The sequence below is a fragment of the Camelus dromedarius genome, chromosome 13 (genome assembly GCF_036321535.1).
Source record: "Camelus dromedarius isolate mCamDro1 chromosome 13, mCamDro1.pat, whole genome shotgun sequence".
NCBI classification, from domain to species: domain Eukaryota; kingdom Metazoa; phylum Chordata; class Mammalia; order Artiodactyla; family Camelidae; genus Camelus; species Camelus dromedarius.
The window spans coordinates 7649602-7674629 of NC_087448.1; the positions used below are offsets into that span (position 1 = coordinate 7649602).

The 25028-nt window shown below is 39.9% G+C and overlaps 1 protein-coding gene across 2 annotated transcripts in view; it reads left to right on the top strand.

Moving 5' to 3' along the window:
• The window catches only part of FGF14 (fibroblast growth factor 14), a 534248-nt gene that overhangs the window by 134793 nt on the left and 374427 nt on the right, over positions 1-25028 (top strand). Inside the window, exon 1 of one of the 2 annotated variants that reach the window (XM_064492993.1) lies at positions 10186-11531. The exons of the other annotated variant lie outside the window; for it this stretch is intronic. The gene's annotated coding sequence lies outside the window, so the exon portion shown is untranslated. Of the gene's footprint in view, positions 1-10185; positions 11532-25028 lie in introns of those variants that run through there. 2 annotated transcript variants of the gene reach the window in all.

Genomic DNA, 25028 nt, shown 5'->3' on the forward strand with positions numbered 1-25028 from the left:
GTCCTTAACTTATGGTGGTAGCTGAGTCACTGGCATAGCCCTGTTCTGGTTTGTGAGAAATGGGAGAAAGAACGATGGAGTGCATGACCAAGCTTTAATGGCCAAGATATAGAAATGGCATGTATTTCTACTTACTTCCACTGACATGGACTTAGTCACAACATGCCTAAGAGCAAAGGAGGCTGGGAAATGTAGTTTCCAGTTGTGCAGCCGTGTGCCCAGGGCGAGAGCAGAGAAGTGACCAGGAGGGAGCGCCAGCAGTTCGCCATATACTGGAAGGACTAGTACGCTAAAAAGATGGGATAGATTGAACAAATAGGTTTCCAAGCACAACACTGGGAAAAGGATGAAGGTTAAATATGCGAAGAGGCTAATGCCCAGAGGAGATGCTACCATGTCATTTCATGCTATGGCCAGGGCTTGGCTCTGCCTGCCAGATCCTTTTTTCAAAATTACTAATTTTGGTGTATTTAAATATTAAATATATTTAACATATAAAGAAAAACTTAAATATTACATTTAGTATTGTTTTCTATTTACTGAGGAATACTAGAGAAAGAAGAGGTAGGGGCAGGATTGGCTAGGACATCTGTGGGCTCAAAACTTACCAATGCAGTTTACAAATCTTCTACATGTATCTCATTTTATTTTAGCCTCCCAAACTAGGTTATTCTGATCATGCTTGTTATCTAAATGCTTTAGATTTGAAATTCAGGCCTATCCGTGGAGGGGGCAGAGGTTTGGTTTCCCATCACAAAAGCCACTGTATCTCTCATTACCCCACTTTGGGGTCTTAGAGCCTGAAGAGAGCATTTAGTTTATTTTCCATTTTCAAGTTGCCTGGAGCAAAGATGCTTTAAACCTTAAATATAAAGCAAGCAAAAGTTGCATGGCTTGTAGAAAATTATTTCCTAACTAAAAATAAGACTTCCTGGCAGGAGCTATTTGCTGGATCAGAGCTTTAGGGCTTCTCATTGGCAGAACCTTGTCTCCAGTGGTTTGTCTATTCTCATTGAACTCCAGACAAACACTTTCCTTCTTCATTAAGTGGATTGTTCTGTAGGTAATGGGAGGATAGTTTGACTGCTACTCATGGAAAGGATTTTTTTTTTTTGAATAATGGAAAAAAATAGACTATCTCCATGTTGAAGTTCTTGAGCTCAAATTAGCAAGGCAGATAGACAGGTGATATTTCCTCCACAGCCTGACTCCAGCGGGATTCTGAACTGTCTTTGTTACTTGTCCCAGTTCCTTTTGACTGATTCTCAACAAAGAAATCTGCATCTTTTAACCTGATTGTTGTTTCTTCTAAAGAGTCTCTTTTTATGGTGGGGAAAGAACAGGGCTGCCGTGTTTGGCTGCATGGATTGTATAGGGTGCAGTCCCAGGAGAACTCTGGGAAAGTGAGGCTATCAGGTGACTCCTGTGATTCCGTACGTACTAGGGTAAAGGCATATGGAATTTGGAATTGTGCTTCCTTTTTGCAGGAAGGCTCACACATGTATGTAGTCCGTCCTTTCTATGTGAAGGAAAAAACAGTCATTGGATTGCCTGAGAGGTATAGTCTTCTGGCCAGGATGTGTAAGGGCATCCCTTTCTTTTTTATTTTTATTTTTTTTTATTGAAATATAGTTGACTTACAATGTTGTGTTAGTTTCTGGTGCACAGCATAATGATTCAGTTGCACGTATAGAAATTCTTTTTCATATTTTTTCCATTATACGTTATTACGAGATATTGAATATAGTTCCCTGCGCTCTACAGTAGGACCTTGTTGTTTATCTATTTTATATGGAGTAGTTTGTATCTGCTAACCCCAAACTCCTAATTTATCCCTCTTCTGCATTTCCCCTTTGGTAGCTGTAAATTTGTTTTCTGTGTAAGAGCCTCCTTTTCTCTGCAACCCTCCAACTGTAGCCTATTACCAATCTGGTGGAAAACATAGACTCTAATTCTTTTAATTTGTATTTTCCTGATTACTGGTGAGAATAGAAATCTTTTGTCATGTTCACTGGGCCTTTGCATTTCTTTTCATCCTAGGAATTGTCTTTTCAGAACTGTTGTCCATTTTTATATGTTGCTCACCCTTCTATTAATGATTTGTAGACATGTTTTCCCTGTTACAGACCTTGGACATTTCACTACTACATATTTTGATAATATTTCCCCAATAAGAGGGTAAGAATTATTCTTATGTATTGTTTCTCAAATTACATTTTTTCCCCATTGATTTTTGATTCTTCAATCCTTTTGGAATTTACATACGTTATTCTGGGGTAGGGGTTTATCTTCCTTCTGCTTCTGCCTCCCCCGTAGCAACACTTACAGGGTGGTCCCTAGGTGGGGAGAACTGGGGCTGCAGCTGCCGGATGTGAAAGTTGTGTGTTTTCCATGACGCCACTCTGTGTAAGAAGGGAGATGAGGAACCAGAGAAAACTGGGCTGTTATTTCTAAAAGAGGCCAATATCCACCCTCAACTGTGCTGAAAGATTGATTTTAGCTGGGTAACGTTACAGGCCAGGTAGGGAGGGAAAGTATGCTTTTCAAGTGAAGACGAGCCCTTCTTATGTAACGAGTGAGCTGGGGAAAGCAGGATTTTGTGGAGCAGGGAGTAGCGGGGATACCAGAACGGCTGCATTTGGTTGGCCATATGCTTTCTATTCTGTCTGGAATTAAGATCGCTATACTTAGAGATACTTTATCTGTAACCTTGAGTGCTGGTTTAAAATCTTGCTGAGAGCTAGGTATGTTATCTGTAAGAGGGATTTTCTTCCTTATGATGCTGATAAAAGAAACAGTAATGCAGGTGCAAGGAGATGGCCAGCATGTCTGGTAATATCCCTGAGATAGGCTGCGCTGTGAAGTGGTAAATGCATTGTGTTAAATTTCCATTGTAAAATAGCACATGTGGGGAGTATTTCTTTAAAAGAAAGAGTCTTTTCCTAATTAGATCGAAATATTAATATATCTTTTGTGTTTTCCTTGTGAAATTATATTCTAGGCTTTTCAATCCTAATGGTGTGCTTTTGTAAGAATTTCTTGCTTCCATTGACATTTTTAAAAAGTCTTTAACAAATTTTTTTTTGAGGAGGGAGGTAATTTAATGTATTTATTTATTTTTAATGGAGGTACTGGGAATTGAACCCAGGACTTGTGCATACTATGCATGCACTCTACCACTGAGCTATACCCTCCTCCTTTCCACTGACATTTTTAAAAAAGGTGTATTTTCTTAAACTTTGTGTTGGAGGAAAGGAGTTTCTTTTCCTCCTTTTGGAAGATATCCTAAGCTGAGTGGGTGAAGAATCAAAAAAAATTGAGAAATGTTGGAGGGATTGCAGTAAGAAAGTAAGTAGTAAGTTATGGAACCCAGTAAAACTGTGTCCAGATTTTCTTGGTCATTCAGTGGCTCCATTTGTTTGGAGTAGTACCAGAAACCAAAGAAACCTCTTTTGGTTAAGTACTTTATTTCACATCTTCCTCTATTTTTTTTCAGCTTGCACGTGATCACTATGTTAGATGTGCAGCTAATGCTATAAATGTATACACTCAATTTAGCAACTTCATTAAAATCCCAAAAATTGATCGCAGGCTTCTTGAAGCCTTGCTGCTCTGTGTGGCCTTGGACCAGCGGCATCAGCATCACCTGGGGGCTGGCTAGGACTGCCCCACCCCAGACCTAGTGAATCAGAATCTGTATTTTTTTTTTTTAAAAAACTGGATTAATGTTCGAGAAACACTGTTCTGCAGCACTAATAGACCAAACATCATTTGAATCTTACTTTCTATTATCTTTAGCTTCTTTGAAGAATAGTACATCAGGTATTTCTTTGAACAGGAAAAAAAAAAAAAAAAACCAGCTTGGCCAGAGTATGATGAAAAGGAAAAATCTATAGTAACCAGGAAGTGGAAATTTATTCAGTTCAGTAGCTACCTAAGGGCTTGCAGTCTGGCAGACCAGGGCTGGAATCCTGTTTTTGTGATTTGCCAGTTTCATGACCAGTAAATCATTTAATGTCTTGTCTAACCTCAGCTGAAATGAAGCATTCTGACTCTCAGTTCCTTTGTCTTTTGACTCCATGATGCTTTCCACTATGTCAGGCTTATAAACAAAATAGTTCATGGGTGTCCAGAATTATATTCAGTTGGGCTAATCTTTTCAGTAATTTACATTCTATTCTCTATATACTGCCTTTCTAAGGACAGAGACATAAACCAGACCCATAGGCATATAAATGAGTGAGGGGTATGGGGAAATCTGTGTTTAAGCACTATTAGGTTATTTTAATAGTTTAAATTACATTACTTAGTTTCCAACTAAGTATTCTGCCAATTTTCTCTAAAAATGAATCTATGACCCTGGCTCTCCCACACTTGTCTCTTTGTAACCTGACTTCCTGGCTCTAATATGTGGGGAAATTTCTGGTGAAGATATGATGCTCTGACTCACTGACAAATTCAAAATGTTTACATTAGTATGAACTATGTCCACAAATATATCTTAAAGAATGGCAAAAGGAATTTAAGCTTCTCTCTGAAATACTGTCTGATTTAGATATGAGATATGTAAATGAATTTTCATTGAAAAAGATATAGTGCCAGGCATGCTGATGAAATGTGTATCTTTTGTAATTTTAGAATAGCAGCCTAGAAAGGAAATATCTTTGTGACTTAGGAGGTAGAAAAACAGGACATACAAGATAGTACAGAAGATAGAAACAATTTTTGTATTCTATATATTTTTAATCATCTCTAGAAAAGTGCTCACAACCTGTTTTATCTTGAATTATGGCATTTGTTAATCATTGGATTAGCCTTTATCTCATTCTCTTTAAATTGTCACCTTTTACTTTTTGTTAATCTCTTCAATATATTTCAGGGTATTTTGACTCAGTGCAGCTTTTACAATATGAATTTCTTGTGTCCCAGTTATTTCATTTAAGCATGTCAATGTAGTCAAGAGACAAATTTCATGATGATAAAGCAAATGTTGCCCATTATGTACAAGTTGGGTATGTAAATGGTAATTAACTAGATTGGGGGGAGCATAAATAGCTGCATATTTAAAATTTAAGTAGATTTTAAAAATATGATTTTTCAGGTAATATGTGTCTCTAATACTAGAGTGGATGCTAACACACTGATTTCTTTATATATGTGGTACCCAAATTTGCATATGAATCTATAATCATAAATTAAATCCCTTTGCTACTGAATTCAACATTTTACCTTTAAGAGATGTTGTAGATTTGTTATTTTAAATTTGTAATTGTTAATCTGTAAAATATTAGAGTTTTGGGGTGTTAGTTCTGCACTGTGAATTTTTTACCTTGAAAGCCTGAAGACAGTTTTAAAATATATTTAATTTATGGTTTAGAAGAGTTGAACATTGTTTTCATTTGAGTTGGGTTTGGAAACCTTTCTTTCTAAGGGGGAGAAAAATCCCAGATGGTTAAGAAGCTAGGTGCAAATTCTGGTTCTGCTGAAGTACAGCCTGCACCAGCTGGTTGGCTCTCCTTTCTAACCTAAGTTATGTGTGACATTCACTACTTCTCAAAGGGATGGCAGGGCAGGACACCTGCTCATGTGGATGAGGGATGGTCACTATCCCCTCGGATTGATTCTCTTGCATGGCCTCTGCAGGACTTTTCCTGGCGCTGGAGAAAGGCACTTGGGGTCCCATCCCCTCACAGGGAGCCTTTGTCTGCCCGAGTCTTAGTGGTCTGGGAGCCACCTGTTTTTTCCTGATGTGTTCAGAGAAAGAACAGTGTGTCTCTCTAGGATCCCTAATTGTGGGTGAACGCATGTAAGAAGGTCTCAGGTGAGCGACTGAGTATAAGACGCAGCTGGAAGAGAAAGTCTTCCATGAGCCAACAACAGGGAGTGAAGAGTGTCCTGCAGCCAGCGCCACGCCAGGCGAGCTTGGACGCGAGAATCCCAATCACGGGAGCCGGCGCCCAGGCCGCAGCCCCCGCTTCAGGCTCTGGTGCGCCCCCAGCCTTGTGCGCCTGTGCTCCTCCCCCTGTACGCACGCCCATTGCTATCAGCAGACTGAAGGAGAAGGCTCAGACTCTACCTTTCAACTCTTTGCTCAGCGGACATCCTGGGAACCCAGGCACGCTTCGAGCTCTCATTCACCGCCCTGTTTTCTTAGAGGGTGAACAGCCCAGGGGTGAGCAGGCGACGTGGTTGCGGGGCACATGCTGGGGAGGACAGGTCCGGTCCAGAAATGAGGCTGTTCTTCCCACCTCCCAGGGTAGCTCCGATTTCTTTAAAGTTCTGGGAGTACTGTTTAGCTTTGTTCTGTTCTTGCCACAAATCATTACTCTCATAACTGATAGAGTCAGGCCTTTTCTATGCTCACCACAAGCAGGGGACTTTGGGAGGGCTCTCCCTCTAACTGGTGAGTTGTGGGCCAGCACCCATGGGCTGTTTACTGCATGCACAATACTTCCTGAGGCTCTTGAAGCATTTCCTTTCTGGAGAAGTCTGTAGTTTTAGGCCAGTCCTAATTCCTTTTCCCTGTTCTCATCCCTGACCTGGTGACCCCAGAGATTAAAGACAGGTACCCTGTGTCAGAAAGTCCAGTTGTTCTGAAGAGACACAATTTTCTCTAGAAAGTGTTTAACCAGCTAAGAAAGAAGGGCTTAAGATATCAGAAAAATAAACAAATGTTCTTCCTTGATTCAGTGGTTTCAGATTCCCTATGACCATAAATTTGGAAAGGAGACCACTTTAAACAAATTAAAATTTATTTTATATCTCTATATATTGCCAGGGCAGTCCTCCTCAAGGAGCTCTTGTTAAGTGGGTTTGGGGGAGTATGAGATTCTCCACATCTAACAAGCTCCCAGGTCATGTGGATGCTGGTGGCCCACAGACCAAACTTTGAGTAACAATGATATAGAGAATTTTCAGTGAGTAATTTTAATTGGTTACATCGCTAGTGCAGTGGAGATTAGATTTTTGAATTATTCATGGTTTTTAATTTTTTCATTTGTAAAACTTTAATGACAGGCTGGAATTTTAATATTATTCTACATGATTAATAAATCTTATTATTTGGCATGATTAAACATTATAGAAAAATATAAATAAGTCCCCAAATATAATTTCCAAAGGACCAAGTGCTGCCAAATGATTTTTTGATTTCTGTTTCAGAAATTCACTGGGCATATATGCAATAGAATTTGTCCGTAAACGAGATTTATGAATCAGATAATTATCAAATGATACAGTGGTTTGACCAGGCAAGAGAGACCTTACTCTTTGAAGCTCTTTCAGTACGAATGTGGGCAATATCTCGTGTGTGTACTCTTAACCACAGATACGTATTAAACAGAACTCATGCTCCTTTGAGAATCGAAAGATTTGACTTCTCCCACTCAGTGTTTTAAAGCTTTGCTAACTCTTAAAGTTTTTTCTACACACCATTTGACTATCTGCAGAAAGTAAATGTGATTCTAAATTCCAATGTACACCCCTGGGGAGATATAAAATCTTTAACTTTTATAAGCTCAGATATAACTTATAAATAGTATGCATTTTATGTGTCTGACGTATATATGTGTGTATCTGTATATCAATAAAATATTTACATAACTTGAGAAAATAAGTCTGAACCCTTGGAAGATAGTAATATAGTATCTAGTCATTTCAGGAAAAAAGGTTGAAAATTGCCTACTAATTTTTAATTTTTATTTTTAATTGTGGTAAAATATACATAACATAAAATATACTATCTTAACTATTTTTATGTGTACAGTGTCATAGGATTAAGTATAGTCACATTGTGTGCAACCATCACCACCATCCATTTCCAGAACTCTTTTCATCTTGCAAACTGAAACTCTGTACCCCTTAAACAACAGCTCCCCCTTCCTCAGCCCCTGGTAACCACCATTCTACCTTCTGTCTCTATGAATTTGATTATTCTAGGTACCTAGTATAAAGTGGATAATCGTCTACTATTTTGTAGTCAAATATGGAAGCGCACAGTTTACTGGTTGAAGATGTTTAAAAATGTAACAGGAAATCAATTAGAAACACATTAAAAGTCAGTATGATGCAAATGCGAGGTTGCGAGAAGCCACTGTCTTGTGGACTTCCTCCTTTTGTGTGTCAGCACCATTAAGCACAGGGTTGCTGGACTTTCTGCTGAATCATGGAGACAGAATGATGTCACAGAAGACTCATATCTGACTCTCCTTTCTGCTAAGAGGAGCTCAGGTATATTTCATCTACAAAATTAGGGGGTTGAACCAGGAATGACCTTCCAAGTCATTCATTTGTTCAGGAATTTAAGCTCTTCATTTTGCCAAGCTCTGTCCTAGGTGCTGGGGGTATAGCTGTGGGAAGAATAGGTAAAAATCCCTGCCCTCATGGAACTTCCCAGCTAGACAAAAAGTAAGCTAAATAAAACAATGATATCATATATTGGATGGTGAGGAATGCTTTGGTAAAAAGTGAAGCAGGGAAGGGGAAAAGGGATGCTGTGAGGTACCAGGGAAGGAGAGGAGTTCAACCTCAGGGAGAGGGGGGCAGGGGCTGTGTGGATCCTACAGATAGAACAGGACGTGTAAAAACCCCAAGAGGGGGTTGCCTGGCACACTCCGGGAGCAGCAAGGACAATACTGTGGCCAGAGTTGGGAGTGAGGGGGAGAGTGGGAGGCGATGAGATTGGAGAGATAACAGAAGACCAGAGCAGATGGGTAGTCGGTTATACAGACTTGGACTGATCCTTGAAATGAGACTGGAGCCTCTGAAGGGCTTTTAGCAGAGTAGTGACTTGATCTGACATATTTTGGAAGAGTCACTCTGGCTGCTGAAGGAGGCGAGAGCAGAAGTAAGAGTGACGGTTAGGAGACTGCTGTGGAAATTCAGTTGATCTATATTCAGTGGCTTGGAGCAAGATGGTAGCAGTAGAGGTGGTTAACCATGGTTTGAAGGTACCAGGATTTTCCTAAAGATTAGAAAGCTGAGTCTGTAGTTTTTGGCCTGAGCAGCTGGAAGGATGGAGCTGTCACTCACTAAGGTGGGGAAGACTGCAGAAGGGCTGGTGTGAGAGGGAGGACCCAGAGTTTGTGAAATTGATAAGCCTGTTAGATGTCCAGGTGGCGATGGGGACAGACAGTTGATACCCAGAATGGGTTTGGTGTTTTCAGGAGAGGAATTACTGTCATACTTACCACCTTGCAGATGGAGAAACAGAGTTAGGTAGAGCTTAGGTAATTTACCCGGTGACTTATAGCCAGAAAGAGATGTGGTTGGGTATTCAGTCTGTCTTCTTAACCTCACTGGATTGAGGAGATCTTACTGCATGCTCATTGTCTAATAGGTTCTCCTGAGTCATGAAATAGCTGTTGGACTGATCATGGCACGGAGAAGGGCATGTCTTTGGCAGGATTGTCAGTTATTGAATACCTAAGAAGCAACATAATTCTAAAGCAGACTAATTAGGAGATCTGTCTTATAAATTGCAAGCATTATGTCTTAGAGTTTTTTACCCCTCTCTGTAGAGATGCCTCCCCCACCAACCCCAGCTATGCCTTCTGCTCTGGCTTTAAATTCTTTTTTCTCATTTCTAAACATTTCTAGCTCATTCTTATAGCCAGCTCACCTCTTGTCACTACTGTTCATGAAGGGTATTTTTCTAGGTTCACAGCATGCCAGAAAGGCAGAGATTACCTTTAAAAGAAATAAATAGGTAAGAATGCAAAGTAGGGTACTTATTTTATGTGACCTTGATGAGCTGTTGATTTTCAATCTGCCATTTTTTCCCCATCAATTTAAAATTCAAGACTTTTAAAGAATGATTCAGATAGCCCACAACATATTAACCTGGTATCTGAGAAAGGGAGAACAACAAATACATTTAGTGGCAACTTGGTTCACCAGATTGGCAGACATCAAAATGTGATATTACAGAAGAAAAGAAGAAGGAAGATAATTTAGGGGAAAGAATATATTTTGAATCAATATACCCAACGTCAGATTCTAACTACTTAATTCCTCTAAGATCTTGAGTAAGTCACTTTAACTCTTAAAGTCTGTTTCTTTACGAGATGAATAAGGATACCTTTTTCCCCCTGTTTGGTTTGAATATTAGTGAGATAGTTCTAAAATCTGGCTTTAGCCATCTCTAACTATACAATTATTTAATAAGCTTTAGCTTATATTATTGCATGTATTTTTAATGTTCTCTTCAGGTATGTTGGTGGACTGCAGATAAATGCTCTGTTCCCACTTGCTCATGCAGAACTTAAGAGAAGGAATAACCAATGCAAGTTCTTTCTTGATGAACTATCACAATAATAGAAATATTAACAAAGCGCATGCACGCTCCTTCTTGAACGCTCTTCATCCCTTCCACCTGCCACTGCCTACAAGAGCCCCTTGAGTCACCTCCTCCATGAAGCCTTCCAACATCTACTCCCCAGCAGTGGGTTGGGCTGGCTGGGACCTGGGAGTCTCTGTAAATTAACCACTCTTTCCTTTGTGCTCCTTTATGCCTTTTTTAGAACTCCATTATAGGACTTCTTTTTTTCTATTTTGATTTGTGATTGTGTGTTTACTTGTTTCTGTTAGACCGTGAGTGTTTTTAAGACAAGTTATGCCCAATAATCTTAGTTTATCAGTGATTAGAACAATGCCTGGAATCGATAAATGCTTGTTGAATAAAGGGCTATTCAGCATTTTTCTTCTGTGATAAAGCCTTTCACAGCACACTCAAACAATTCACCCCAAGTTTACCTTTGATCTGTCCACTGTCTAAACCCGAAATTCATCTGCCAAATTAGGAATTCAAGCTCTTTTTCTTTATTTAGCCGTCAGTCTCCTGTGAGGGCCATTAGCCACCACACATGTAGGTGTGGGAAGTGCACGGCCTGTTTCATCACACTGTGACCACGTCCTGAGACACCCTGAGGTTGCATAAAAGGAGATGCCAGAAGAGGAGGCTCAGGAGGAATGACTGGAGAGAGAGGAGGAAAGTAGTGCTGTCCCCTAGGCCAAGAGAGCAGCGTGTTTTCAGGGAGAGACAGTCACCAATCAGTAAATCCTGCTTAGTCTCAACTGTATTATCTTTTACACCTACCATTCCCAGTGGCAAGAGAGAGCGGAAGGAGGGAATACAGGGCAGGGACCACAAAATACCAGTTCGTGTCCTCTTTTATCACATCGCTCTCACTCCATCTGTCAAATGGGGGCAGTAGTCATTCCTAAGCCATTAGCTTGTCCTGCGGATGAATTTGTAACAATCAGGTGGAATTCCCGCACAGAGCCCTACACCTCTCAGTGCTGAATAAACATTAGTTACTAACAGTATTGTTGGTTGTGTGATCCAAGTGCAATTAGCAAAATATAACTAGATATCATTGTGTAAGATGTTTGTCTCTAGCAAACAAGAGAACCTCCTGATGGTGTGAACACACAAGCAGTACCCATTCCTGGGTCTTTGAGGCTTCACGACTAGTCGGACTCTGACAGCTCTCACCTGGGATGCAGAACCACTCAAGGTGGAACCGAGAGAGGTAAGAGTAAAATGAAGGGGTAGGAGAAGGGAGTCAGTGAAGGAGCGAAGTCTAAAGCCAGTAGTCTTTTTAAATCACCCAAAATGTATTTGAGACTGTTCTTAAAAATACACTTAATGACAGAGGAGGAGGTTTTATATTTTAATATTCAGCTTGCATAAAGCAGATATGTGCTATGTTTAGAAGGCAGTAGAGTAGAGCTATTAAGAGCACCCTTTCAGAGCCGGTAAAACCCAAGATGAGATCCCAGTGCTAGGACATATTTACTGTGTGAGCATGGGAGCTTTCTTAACTTGGCTAAACCTCGGTTTTCTAGTCTGTAAAATGGGAGCTATAGTAGCTAACTCCCTGGGCTAATTTAAGGATGAAATTGGATAATATTAGCAAAAAAACTTTGCAGCAGGCCTGGAGCAAAGGAAAGGGTCAATCAGTATAGATACTGTAGGATGACAGAATAGGACTGATGGACATTTAGATAGCTAGACAGACACTGTTCAATTCCAGGAAAATGGATGTTAAGTATTAATTAGGCAATTCTAATCTTAACTTCCCTTAATCACATAAATCATTCAATTAATACCTCTGAGTAAGCCAAACCATCATTAATGGCAGAGTAGAAAGGAAGATGTTGAGACTTTGAGTGGCTTAGAATTCTTTATATTTCATCTTCACCAGTTTTTAAGTGGCCATGGTAATGAATCTTAATTTTGTAAGCTCTTATTGAACAAGTAGAAAATACATTTGTGTTGGGAAAGAGGTAAAACTGTCCAGCATTCTTGAGGATAAATATTGCAGGAGAAAGGTAACATCATTCATTTTTGATGAAAACAAATCTTTGACCTAGGAAAGCCTGCCATGAGGAAGCCACAAAAATGTCTGTGTCCATTTTGTCATTTTACGGTTAGTAAGCATGAACGAGAATGTTGATCAACATAAAGTCTCAGTGAGGAAGGTTGGCTGTTACTCAGTCAGCGATGGAGGGTGTCATATGTGCAGCTTCCCTTTGTGAGCGTATTTCAAATAAAGAAATCTGGAAATGTCTGTGAGTCAAAGATGTGGTGCATGCAATATATGATGTAAAACAAAGGCGGGTGGTTTACGTAGCTCAGCAATAAGACACCAGATGGTGTGTGTGCTTGATTGAATGGCACCCAAGACAAGACAGCACCCACCTGTTACTCTGAGAACACAATGGGCAGAATCCTGGATTTTCACAACCTTTTCATTGATGAAATACTTTTTTTTCTTTAATACTTAATATCTCTCTGTAACTTGTATCTATTATTCTAGGTTGTAGTAAGTCCTTTTGGGAAGGCAGAGTATAAATAATATAATTTTATAAATAGACAAGGATTAGTAAAACATTTGAGTCAGAAGCAGATCTATGACCCTATCAGGTAGGTTTGTGTGATGTAGACCAGTATTCATGGTGGCATTGATTTATGACTGTGTTTGTTAGACACGGTGATAGATATTGGGATGGGGGGACAGAGGAGCCAAAAACATATAGATATTACTTCTGCACTCAATGAGATTGCAAGGTAGTATAGGGAGACAGTGTAAGAAGTGGCAAACACCCAGAACCTGTGTGATTAATTTTGTCTGGATGAGAGGTTTACTGAAAACTAGACATCTGAGCAGTGCATTGAGGAGTGAATGGGTAGCTCTCCCCTTGCAGATAGATAGAGCAGGGTATGCCAAGCTGAGAACAAGGAAAATTCCATGAGGCAAGAGGGTGTATGACACCCCTGGAGGAGCAGCCTGGAGGGACCCTAATGTGGGCTTCCTGGTGGACGGAATGGGAGATAGAACAAGATAGTGGCAGACCTTGAATGGTATTCTAATAATGTAGACTTTATATTGAGAAAAATGGGGAGCTGTTGAATGTTATTAAACTGGGTGGAGATGGGTAGAAAATAACCAGAGCTGAACTTTCGGGAGACATGGGATGTCAGGCTGGGAAAGATGCCCCGGAATGTGAAATGGTAGGACACAGGAATGTCAGGGAATTGGCTCCTACATGTGTATTGGGAGAGCAAATGTGAGTGACAGGATGGAGTTAAATAGGACTCTGGCTTGGGTATCAAGGATGAAAGTGCCATTAACCAAGATTGGGTTGCAGAAAATGGGGAGAGGTTTGAAAAGGGAGTGGAGGAATGAGGGTAAGAGGTGTGGTCAAAATTATAAATTTAATTCTGTGGCTATTTGTGAGAAAAATTTTCTCAAAATGTTAGAAATGAAGATTAGGTTTAAGTGGGCTGGCAAACAGAGATTTGAGAATTATCTGAACTACAGCAGTAATTGTAAGCCTGAGAGTAGATGATTTTGTCTAAGAAGATCAGATACAATGAGAAGAAAAAGGTCAAGAACAAAACCTTAGGGAATAAGTGTGTTTCAGGGATGAGGATAGAACTTATAAAAGGGGGAAAGCCAGAAGGAAGTATTATGGCTGAAGTATTGAAGCTGAAATGTTGAAGAACATTTCAAAAATATCACACTCCAAAAGATTACATATTGTAGAAAAATTAAATAGGATAAGAAATTAGGGAATATTGGAATGGACATTATACAGACAATAGGAAGAGTCGTTTCAGCAGATAAACAGGATAATAAATTGAAAATGAGCATAAATACTTACTATTCTTTGAGCCCTTTCTTGATGCCTGGTGTATTAAATCCAATCCTAATAACAGCTCAATGAGATAGGATTCATTAATAGCCCATTTTTCAGATGAGGAAACTGAGGCATGGAAAATTAAACCACCTTGTCAAGTCATATACCTAATAGAGGACCAAGTTATGATTAAAACCCAGGCCACTTGGCTGCAGAGCTCAACTGTCTCGCCACTAATTGTAGTGACGTAGGATGAGAGGTTGGATGCAGTGTGTGCAAGTGTGCTGCACGGGGTGGGTCAGCCAGGTGGCTTCCTGATGTACCCTTACTTTGGGGAGATTAAAGCATACATGAGATTTTGCATGATTGACTCTGTCAATTAGACAGACTCTGTAAAAGTGTACAGGGACTAAAAGTTGATAAATAAAAACAGTCTACCAAGGCTGCTAGCTCAGGTTGAAGGTGCGAATATGTGACTACAGCCCAACTCATGGATTGGCTCAGTGACATCTGCCTCAAGTTGCTGGTCACAGTTTGTAAATTCTGTAACTAGACAAATGCATTGTGTTTGGTTACAGAATGTTATTTCCAAGGAAACCATGATTTACTTTATTACCTAAATGTTCATTTCCTTAATGTGCCTCCAAGAAGTAATGTGGTTTGTACAACAGCAAGAGACACCCCAAAGGAAGACATATTTTACTGACCTTAAAGTAAAAAAAAAAAAAATTATAAGCTTCTTTGATTCAATCTTCTAGTCTGTAATTTACTCCCATCCTTAGTGTGTACTCAGAGAGACTAATATCATCTATTAGAGGTGATTGAAAAAGTGCCAAAGGAAAGGCAATTCTAAATTGGTTAACAATAGCATAGGTTTAGTGCATGAAATAAATCTCTTATTTTGAGCTGACAGACAGGCATGCAGTTTGCATTAATAGAAAACTGTCTCCTCTGGAGATCATAAAGGGCTTGAAATTATTAGCTGGTCCAGGGTGCCCACACATCTGGTCCAGCACTGGATGACGTATAGTTAAAAATGGAAGTGATAGTTAACTGAGCTTAGAAATGTAACACTGAAGGGATGTATGTGCTGGGGACTTCGGGGGAAGGCAGGGTTGCAGGAAGATTCTTGGGGGTTGAAGGCTCGTCCATGGGCTGAGGTGGGCTTTCTGAGTCGAGAGGAAAGGCAGGTTGAGACAGTGGTAAGTGTGCTACTGCAGCGGGAGATAGAAGGGCTTCTCTCTCCACATGAAGGTAAGAGTTAGCTTTTCTGCTGGGAGTTGGGGGCTGAATTTGGACTTGGAAGCGGGAAGAGATTTGGACCATTTCTGTGAGGAGAGGGAATAAATTATAGTAAAACGTTCGTTGCTCAGCATAAAGGACCAAGTTGCAAGTCTAAAGCACCAACTTCGGTGAGAACATGTTAAAAAGACTTTTACTTTTCTTATGGATGCTGGGAGAGTAGGAAACAATGGAAGCTGTAAGTGATCAGTTACTAGTCACTGAAGACGTAGAATAGCATAAAAACTAGTCACTAGGAGATGGAGAACATGCCAAAATTGAGCTAAAACATTTCCTCTTCAAGGCATCTTTTGAGCTAGCCATAATCATTGATCTTCAAGGTACTTACTCAAAGGGAGAAAACTATAACTAGTGTTTGACTAGTTGAATCATGTCTTATATTTGATAGATACATTGCATAGTACAGTTTGGTTAGACGTGGAGGTGTGAGGGCACTTGAAGCGGCTTACCTAATGGTTTACACTCTACCTGGCGTACAGAGCACAGGCTGCCATCTAGAAATACTGCCTCCAGCAGTTCTTGGTGCTTTAAAAAATTATTTTTGTCTCAGTTTCAGTTGGGAAGGACCCTAATTCTTGCCTTCTGTTTGTCCTAGGAAATGGTAAATGGAATCCCTCAATTTACCAAAGCAAACGATCAAGTATCATACAATGATGCACGAAAGAGTTAATGCCCCAATAACCCTAAACACAGAATAATTCAGATAATTTCTTATTTAGAAAAAGAGCTTTCCTGTAGAGATATCACCACAGAGGTATATCTTCAATAATATTTCTGTAATACTAAAAGCCTCTAATCTGGAGTTTCCTTGCACGCTATCTAGATCCTGTCAATATGATACAGGAGAGAGTGTCTTTTGATCCAAGGACTATCTGAATGCACACTAATGAATGTGAACAATTTAGAGAGATATTTTCTAACTTCCAGAGTTTTTTATTAATCTGTTAATAATGGCAGGCAAAAGTAATTTTGATAAAATTTTGCAACCAAATATTTTTAGTAGTTTCAATACATTTTATGAGTTTCAGTGCATTTATATATGAAAAGAGAAAAGCCAGATGGGGAAATCGAGGTGCCCTTGCGGAGGCTGTGGGACCTCCCGTGTTCTGACAGCTGCAGCTCCGTGCACGTTCTCATTATCACTATGTTATCCTAACATTTACAACAGAATGAAAAACAAAAAAGTTAATATAATATATCCCGAAGTAGAACATTGTATACATTATGCTGGTGAACTGTAGAAGCAAAATGTAGGCTACATGTTGATGGAGATTGAAAGAGGATACACGTGGCTTATGACAGTAGATTAAAAAGATATAGCAAGACACTGATGATTTAAAAATGTTTAAAAATTAGGTTAAAATTCCTTTGAAAGTGATGAGCCACAATAGATGACTGTCATTGTTGCAGAGGAAAAAACAGAGAAAAGTTATCACATCAAAGATATAAAAACTACGAATAATTCTGGTCCCTTTCCGGCTCTCCGGTAGTTATGACGATTGTCACTCTCACGTCTACAAGCTCCTATCTCTATGCGTTGCCCTCTGCCCCCAGCCAACTCCTTGTCTCTGCATCTACTCACTGATGCTGGTTGCACTGTTGCCAACCACGTCTTCTAGCAAAGGGTCTGATATACACCCTTATTCCCGCTCATACCAAATTTCGTTAAATGTGTGAATATGAAATGGTTTTACCATTTTTCTAGGGTGGTTTTTTTCTCTAGATAATTTGAAACCTATATTTGGAACTGCAGGAAATGAGGTTTTAAACAGTGAAAACTAGCAGTTTCTAGGATGATTTAATTGACCCAGATAGCATCCCAATAGATGAAGAAAGAAGTCTAATGAAAGCTGGGTTCTAAATAGCCCCCTCAAATATGATTTAAATCTATTTCCTCCATTTTCTCGTATGGTCTTGGGCAGCCTTTGTGGAGAAATTGTGCCTGGATTTTAGTATGTAATCAGTACCCTAAAGAGAACTGTGTTGCTTTCTGATGCTGTATTTCAAGAAGGGCAGAGGTTGAAGGAGTATTTGGAGAGCATGGCTAGGATGGTCATTGATGCAGAAACCACATACTGCAAAGACTACTCAAGGAAAACGGGACGCTGACCCTGAGGAAGAAATGTCCTGCATGAGACAAGACTGCTGACCTATATTTCAAAAGAACATCCTGTAGACATAGTAGAACAAGCTATTCAGCCTTTCTCTTAATAAAGGGTTAGAACCAGTGGGCAGGAGGCACAAGGAGACTGATTTTAGCTTGGAAGAGAATTCTCTAACAGGAAGGCACCTCCCTCTGTAACAACCGGGGCTGTCTTGGGAGGTGGTGACTGCTGGATGTACTCGAGCTGGGGCGGGCCAACCACTGGTCAGAATTTCTTGGCTGGGTACATGGAGGCAAAGCATGTCTTTTCTTTCCTTTTCTTTTCTTTTTTTTATTTGTTATATATTTATATTTTGATTTAAAATGTTATTATTTTGGGGGGAGGTAATTAGATTTTTCTTTTTTTTTTTCCTAATGGAGGTACTAAGGATTGAACCCAGGACCAGGACCTTGCACATTATAAGCACGCACTCTGCCTCTCAGCTATACCCTCTCCCCTAAAAGCATGTCTTTTAAAAAAAGCTTTCCACCTTCAAAACTGTATGCTCTGCTGAACAAGTATTTGTGGACCACGTGTGTGCTCCACCCTGTCCTGGTGCTGGGAAATGCAGGGCTGACTATAGCATGGAGCCTGCCAAGACGTCTCGCAGTCTAATCAGAGGAAATGACCCGTGTAAGACTAAGTATAATATGGTATGAATGGCGTAATGACAGAGTAAACAAAGTCCTAGGGGGGGCCCAGGGAATAGCAGTTAATGAAGTCAACAAATATTTATTATTCACCTGCCACATCAGTGACCCCTGTTTTACTGTGTTCCATGCTCGGAGTGTAAGTCTGAGGCCTGCTGTAACTCTGAAGACTGTTGCTGTGGGCTAAGGAGGCTTTGGAAATCTATGGTAAACTCTACAATTGTACCACTTGTTGAGTACAAAAAGGTGGATTGCTAAAGATAAAGAAAAACCATTTCTGGCTCCTAATCACCTCTGAATCAGTGGTAAAACTTCCTACTGCCCACACAGTTACGTGATTAGGATAGACAATCAACCAACAGTTACTAGATGCCAAGTATCTTCCAGTTAGTAGTGAGGGGTATGAAAACAAAGGGGAAACATTCTCCCTTCAAGAAATGTGTCGTCTAGTTGGGAAAGTCAACAATGATATGAGATAAGTAATAATTTTAAAATTTAACAATTCTTTGTTACTTGATAATTCTATCTTTGCAGTTGAAGTTCAGCCATGACTTTCATCCCACCTCTTTGGAAATTATCTGTTAATTTAAAGAATGTGAGGTCACATTTTCATTTATAATCCATTTTCTCTGTGAGATACCGTCATCATCAACCCAGGACTCAAGTATATATTCTAAAAGGCTGAAATGGTCGTGCGTGAGTTTCTGTGATGTACAGTCTTTTGGTTCATTGATTGGATTCTGTGCCCGCCCTTTCAGATTCTCAGCTCCTTGAGGACAGGGGTCGAGTGTTTTTCTCTGGGATCCCTTCAGTGCTCAGAGCAGTGACAGGCAATAGGTTTAGAGTTAGCATCTTAAACTTGTTCTTTTACTTAGTAATCTTGAAAGAACTACATTTTTATGGGTTTAACATTCTTTCTTTGTTATTGGTGGGTTTGGGTTCATTAAGTGGTTGGGAGTTCTAGTTTATTTCATAAAATTTCCATCTGAAAAGAATAATTTTATCTCCAAATCTAGTTCTCTTCTGAGAGTAATTGCCTCTGTAATATAGTTTGATTAAAAATCACATGGATGTGTTTGTAAAAATTCTGTCCTTTAATTTTTTGCACTGCTGGGTTATCTAGAGTTCATTGGACATTGAAGACTAGAGACTCAAAAGAAAAATTCTTTCACAGATTCCACTGAATATTTGCTCTCCTACTCTCCTACGGTGATGAATGTTAATACTATCGTAAGCCATTGATAGAGTGAACTGTCTTCACCTTTACAGCTGTGCTCCCAACACCCATGTGCAGCGCATTTCCTTATTTTACAGAAGGGAGAATAACAGATTTGTCTGAGATTAAGAGCTTAAAGGAGGGCTGAGCTGAGACCAGCATGCAAGTTTCAGCTCTGGCCTCTCTCTTACTCCATGCATAAATCATGATGTTAGCACGTGTATTCTTATGGTCTGGAGCGTCCGCGTGCCGTGAGTCCAGTAGGGAGACACACGTCAGTAAACGGCAGCCGTGAACGTGGTGTGAAGTGCCTCTTAGTGCCGCGTTGCAGCAATCTACACATTCTACACAATGTGCTTTTGAAAAATGTATATACCAGCTTGAGAACTTCTGCTGCTATAGAACAAAAACATGATCAAATGTTTTACTCCTGTGTGCCAGGCAGGAAAGGCTAAACGGAGGTGTACAGCAATGTATTAACCATCTCTAGTGACCTCATTTGTATTTTCCAAATACCATAAGTAAAAATGTATTTAACATCTTGAAACTTTTAAATATTTAGCTCTCTTCCTTAAATTTCTGCATCTGTTTTTAGTAATGACTACATAAAATGTCAAAATTTGAACTTTATGTGTAGATCTACAATTTTTCCTGCTAATGACTGAAGGTAACATATATTTAAAAATTTCCTTTCTTTCAGAATCAATCTGGATTCTGAATTGCTTGTATATGACTTTTATTTGCTTTCTAAAAATGACAAATGTAGCCACATATTTTTGTTAGGAGAATTACTAAAATTGCTCCCCAGGTAAAAACATCTTTCTCTATGCAGTGCAGGGTCATACAGTCTTAGGAGTTTAGAATTCAAAAAGACCACATAGGAAGAAAATTTAGAAATTTGATTCTATACAGTTGAAAATAAAAAGCCAGAAATATAAGATCACTTGCCATTTATAGTTTTCATATGATTATTTATATTAATAATGTTGTTAACAAGATAAAATTAAGCTATATCAAAGCTATAAAGTTCAAGTAATGTCCCAGGGCTAGGTTTGGTGAATAAATATTTCTTGAGAAGCTCGGTACGTGGCTCAAGTTTAACTAAAAGCAAGTAGTTTGCTTTTTAATTGCTGTATTGACTATTGTGATCATTGTATTGGAGATATTTTATAGAGTCCAGAACTATGAGTTGTGACTTGGGGTTTGAGATATAGAAATTGAGGGTATTTTAATATCAATTTCAGCAGCTGAACCCCACCCCCCAAAATGGTAATCCAGCCTTTCAATTCCAGGAGGAAGTCAAAAAGTGAACATTATGGCTTCTTACCTGAAGCATATTACTTTTTCTTTCATGACTGAGAACATAGTGCATCCAAGTTCTAAATCAATCTTTACAAGTTCAGAAGGTTCAACTCTACAACCAGTTTTAATAAGATTTGAAATGCAACAACCTTGCTTGACGGTAGAAACCCCGGAGAGCATGACTGGCATCAGGTCCTAAGTTCAGAGTTCCTTCTTCTGTCTCTGGGGTTCCCATTGCATGGAGGGAGCGGCCCTGTGCAGTTACTATGAGGGATATGCCTCCGTGTGAGTAAGCAACTGGAATGTTCTGGAGGTGCTGGGAACGGTCAGTCTGGAAAACAAGCACAGTAGAGAAAAATGGTCTTTATCCAGTATGGCTCCTTTGAACAGGGGAAAATTTGAACGAGAAGAGCAATGAGAATATTGTGCAGGCATGAAACATGATGAGTTAACCATGAATTTGCTCTTAATTGAAATTATCAGTTTATAATCTCTGGAGAAAAGGCAGTTTACATGTTTGTATTTCTACATACTGATGTACACACTCATATGTCGGCAGATTATCGTATAAGCAAGTATAAAGGTGTAAATGAAAACCCATCAAGATAGTAATTTTTGATGGGAGGAGAGGGAGCAGAGGATGCCAAGGGTGCAGAGGAAAAGGAAAGATGAAAAGAGTGAGGGCCATTAGCACTCAAGTGTAACCTTATGCCTTTAACACAAAAGAAACCTAAGCTCTGAATGGTTTGATTTTTCCCTTAATATATAATATTTCCTTCCCTTTACATTTCTTTGCACTTCCAAGAAGATTCTGAGCTCTTGAAAATTCAGCTAGGGATTCTACATATTCCAGTTACAATTTCCAAACCAAAAATTCCACTCTCATCTCTATTCCCAATTTCACATGCCCAGATGTTCTCTACCAGGCATCGCAGGTCAGGGGCGGGGCTGCTGGCCCTCTTGTAACCTTAGTCAAGGGCCATCCTGATGTGGTCAGAGCTCTAGCTCTCAGTCAGATTTGCTGGACAAATCAGATGGAAAGAAATCCTTGCTTTGTGGGCTATGTTTTTTTATTCGTGCAGAGTTCTGGCATTGAGGAGAAAAATGGGGATTTGATGAAAGATCTTACTTCAGCTGGGATTGATTTCCTCCAGGAATCGATACTGCATTTGCAGAGTCGGGCAATGCTGGGGCTGATGAGGGTCCAAAAGCAGATTGTGCTACTGAAAAATGGGACACATGAATGTTAGAGAGGGCTCTGTCTCGAAACAGGATCAGAATTTTGCTTTTGAGGTGAGTTTTCCTAACCATTTTAAATGCTAATTTTTAAACGTTATTTTTTACTCTGCAATATTGATTTGTGCTCTGTAATTGTGATTGGATTGAGCTGGCCCTGAACCCTGTCTTCAGTCCTTCTGGCCTCACAGCTTCCTCTAATGAGTGTGGCTTTCCATCCTCACCAACCACAGGCCCCTAATTGCATCCTTTATCTGAGGCCATTGCGACTTGCAAGGCTCTGCCAGTAGGACCTTGAACTTGCTGGCGCTGACTGCATGTAGCTTTCTCTGTGTAAGAGAAGGGGGTGACATTTGACTTATTTATGAATTACCTTTATTTTTCTGAGTTGATATTTTCTTTCCCTGAGTTTCATGTTTGCCACTATTCGGAGAACTTAAAATTCTAATTTCAACATACAGAGTAGGCTTTTATTTGATACCCATTGATAGAATGAAATGTTATTTCATGAGTATTGAAATGAAATTTCTACTTATCTCATTCTTAGCTAATAATTTATTAAGACATACAAATGATTTTTTGGCTAGTAAAAAATTGAGGACTTCTCTGCACGATGGATGTAACACTGAGGTTGGGCCTGGAAATTTCTGTAAAGGACTCCTGTTTCCTTTACAACAGAAATGTCCTGCTATACAGGTTTTAAGAACACCTTGTTTTTCTCCTCTGGAAGGAAATAGCAGGAAAACATTTTTTAGTTTTTTTTTTTTTTTTTCCCAGTTATGTGTGTAATTTCAGTGCTTTTAAGTCTTCTAGGAGAACGAGAGGTTTTCTCCTCTGGGAATTAGTGGTTAGCCCAGGAAGCTTTAAGTTGCCAGTGGCTTAAGGATGTTCATAATCCAGTTTTGCTTTTGCTGTTATTGATTTGGCTTGTCTCCAGTACTTGGAGTGCTGTGTGATGTGGCGATAAAGCACTCGACGTAACATTTGCTGCTGCTCCCAATTCGTTACACGTCATCTCAACTCTGTTATGTAATCATGATTGTCCCCATTTTAAAGATGAGAAAATGGGGTTTTGGGAAATGTAAGTGACTTGTTTGAGGTCATCCGACTAGCAGGTGGTGCAGTCACTGACGTCTGTTCTGTCTGGTTCAATGGCTATTGGTTTCCTCAACTCCATCCTGCTTTCCCCCCAAGCTATACTGAAAGCCCTCAAATGAGGCACGTCATGCATTTGGGCTCCATACTGAGAAGGTGACCCTGGCACCTGAGAATATCACACGTCTCCAAGCCACGCGAGTTCTCCTTTCTCTCCTGCCACACTTGCGTAAGTCTTGTGGTTTCTCTTCTTCTTGCCACTTATCTTATGCTCTGTTTGGTCTCCTGGCTCCTTTCTGTAAATACTCTTCTGCTCAGCACATCTTCTCTGGTGCCTTCAGTTCATATGTCTGGATCTATCTAGAACCCGGACCTCCAGCTCTGACTCTTCCTTTTCTCTTTCTGACTGCTCTCAGCACTTGAATGTTACAATATCAACTCAGATTCAATCATGAATAAGAACAGTGCTTTAAGAAGAGGAGGCATATGGCTAAAATAATGTACAGAGCATCTCTATTCCCTTTCCACTCAGAAATAAAAATGATCAACTAACATGTGTTGAGTATTGTATATATAACCCTGTGCTTGAAAAAGCAGTTTGAGATGATTCAGAAACTCACAGTTTTCTTTTGAGAAGCTCATCCTCTCAAGAAGGATACAGAATGTTCTAATCAGAATTATATAAATAACCTAAACATACACACACATACACAAATGGTAGGATGGATGATAAATATGCTGCTGGCCATGGGAAAGGGACTCAGGACAAAGATAAGCGTGTGGGTTACTCTGGTTGTTGTGTAACTAGAAAGGCCTGGGGACCGGGGTTGATTCTTCCTTGCGAGCACTGGCTGCCTAGGAGAGTTCTTTTTACCTTTTGGGAGTTCTGAGCCAATTTGCCTGAAACATATGTTACATTTATATTTTATTTTTAAGGAGTACAAGGGAAAAAATAAAGGAGTAAAAGCAGTGCCAACTTCTTCTTAAAAGACTATCTTAAAAAGCTGGAATCAAATCAGCAAATGTTAAGTACATCTTATATGATCAGTCACTGTAACTCAACATTCAGGGGGTGCTGAGGCACCCAGGCTCACGGCGGAGCGGGCTGTCCCTCTCTGATGCCCCTGTCCTGCTCTGTGATCCCTCAGCACCAGTTCTGTGCAGCTGGACCAGAGGAGTGGGGGCAATTAACCTGTCAGTGTCTCCCATTTTTAGTGCATTATAATTTGCATGTGAACCAAAAAGAAGTAAATTGTGAAAATTTCAACTTACTTTTCCTCGAAGAGTGAATAGTGATATGCCTCCCCTTCACAGAATGTGGGTGGTGACGTTCACTTCCCACCGAAAGAGTGTATCTGTTCCCCACTCCTTTATTTATAGGTGACTCAGTCTTTCAGGATTTATGGGAGCTCTTCAGGCTGATGAGTACAGTAGTCTTTCCACACCAAATATGAACAAGGCAGGCAAGGGGTTTTCAGCCTTGACAGCGTTGACATTTTGGGCTGGATAATTCTTTGTTTGGGGCTGTCACGTGCATTGTAAGATTTTGAGCAGCATCACTGGCCTCTACCCTCTAGATGACAGTAGCAATCTCCAAGTTGTGACAATCAAGAGTGTCCTTAGCAATAGCCAGATATTCCCTGGGGAGAAGAGGACGAAAACACTCCCAGTTGAGAACCCCTGATCTAGAAATATACGTTATAAATAATGAGCTTAGTAACAGCTTAGTGGGAGGAGACCATTCCTGATGCTCACCTGACTTCCATGAGGAGTGCTGTGGACCTGAACTAGATGACATTAGAGAGTGTGAAGGATGAACTTAGCATAATGGATGTTTTTGTCACATCTATGTGATGACCAGTTTGCACCCATAATTTCACAGAAGATTGTGGACCTGACTTGGGGCTACCCAATGACTTACCCCTAGGGAAGAAAACC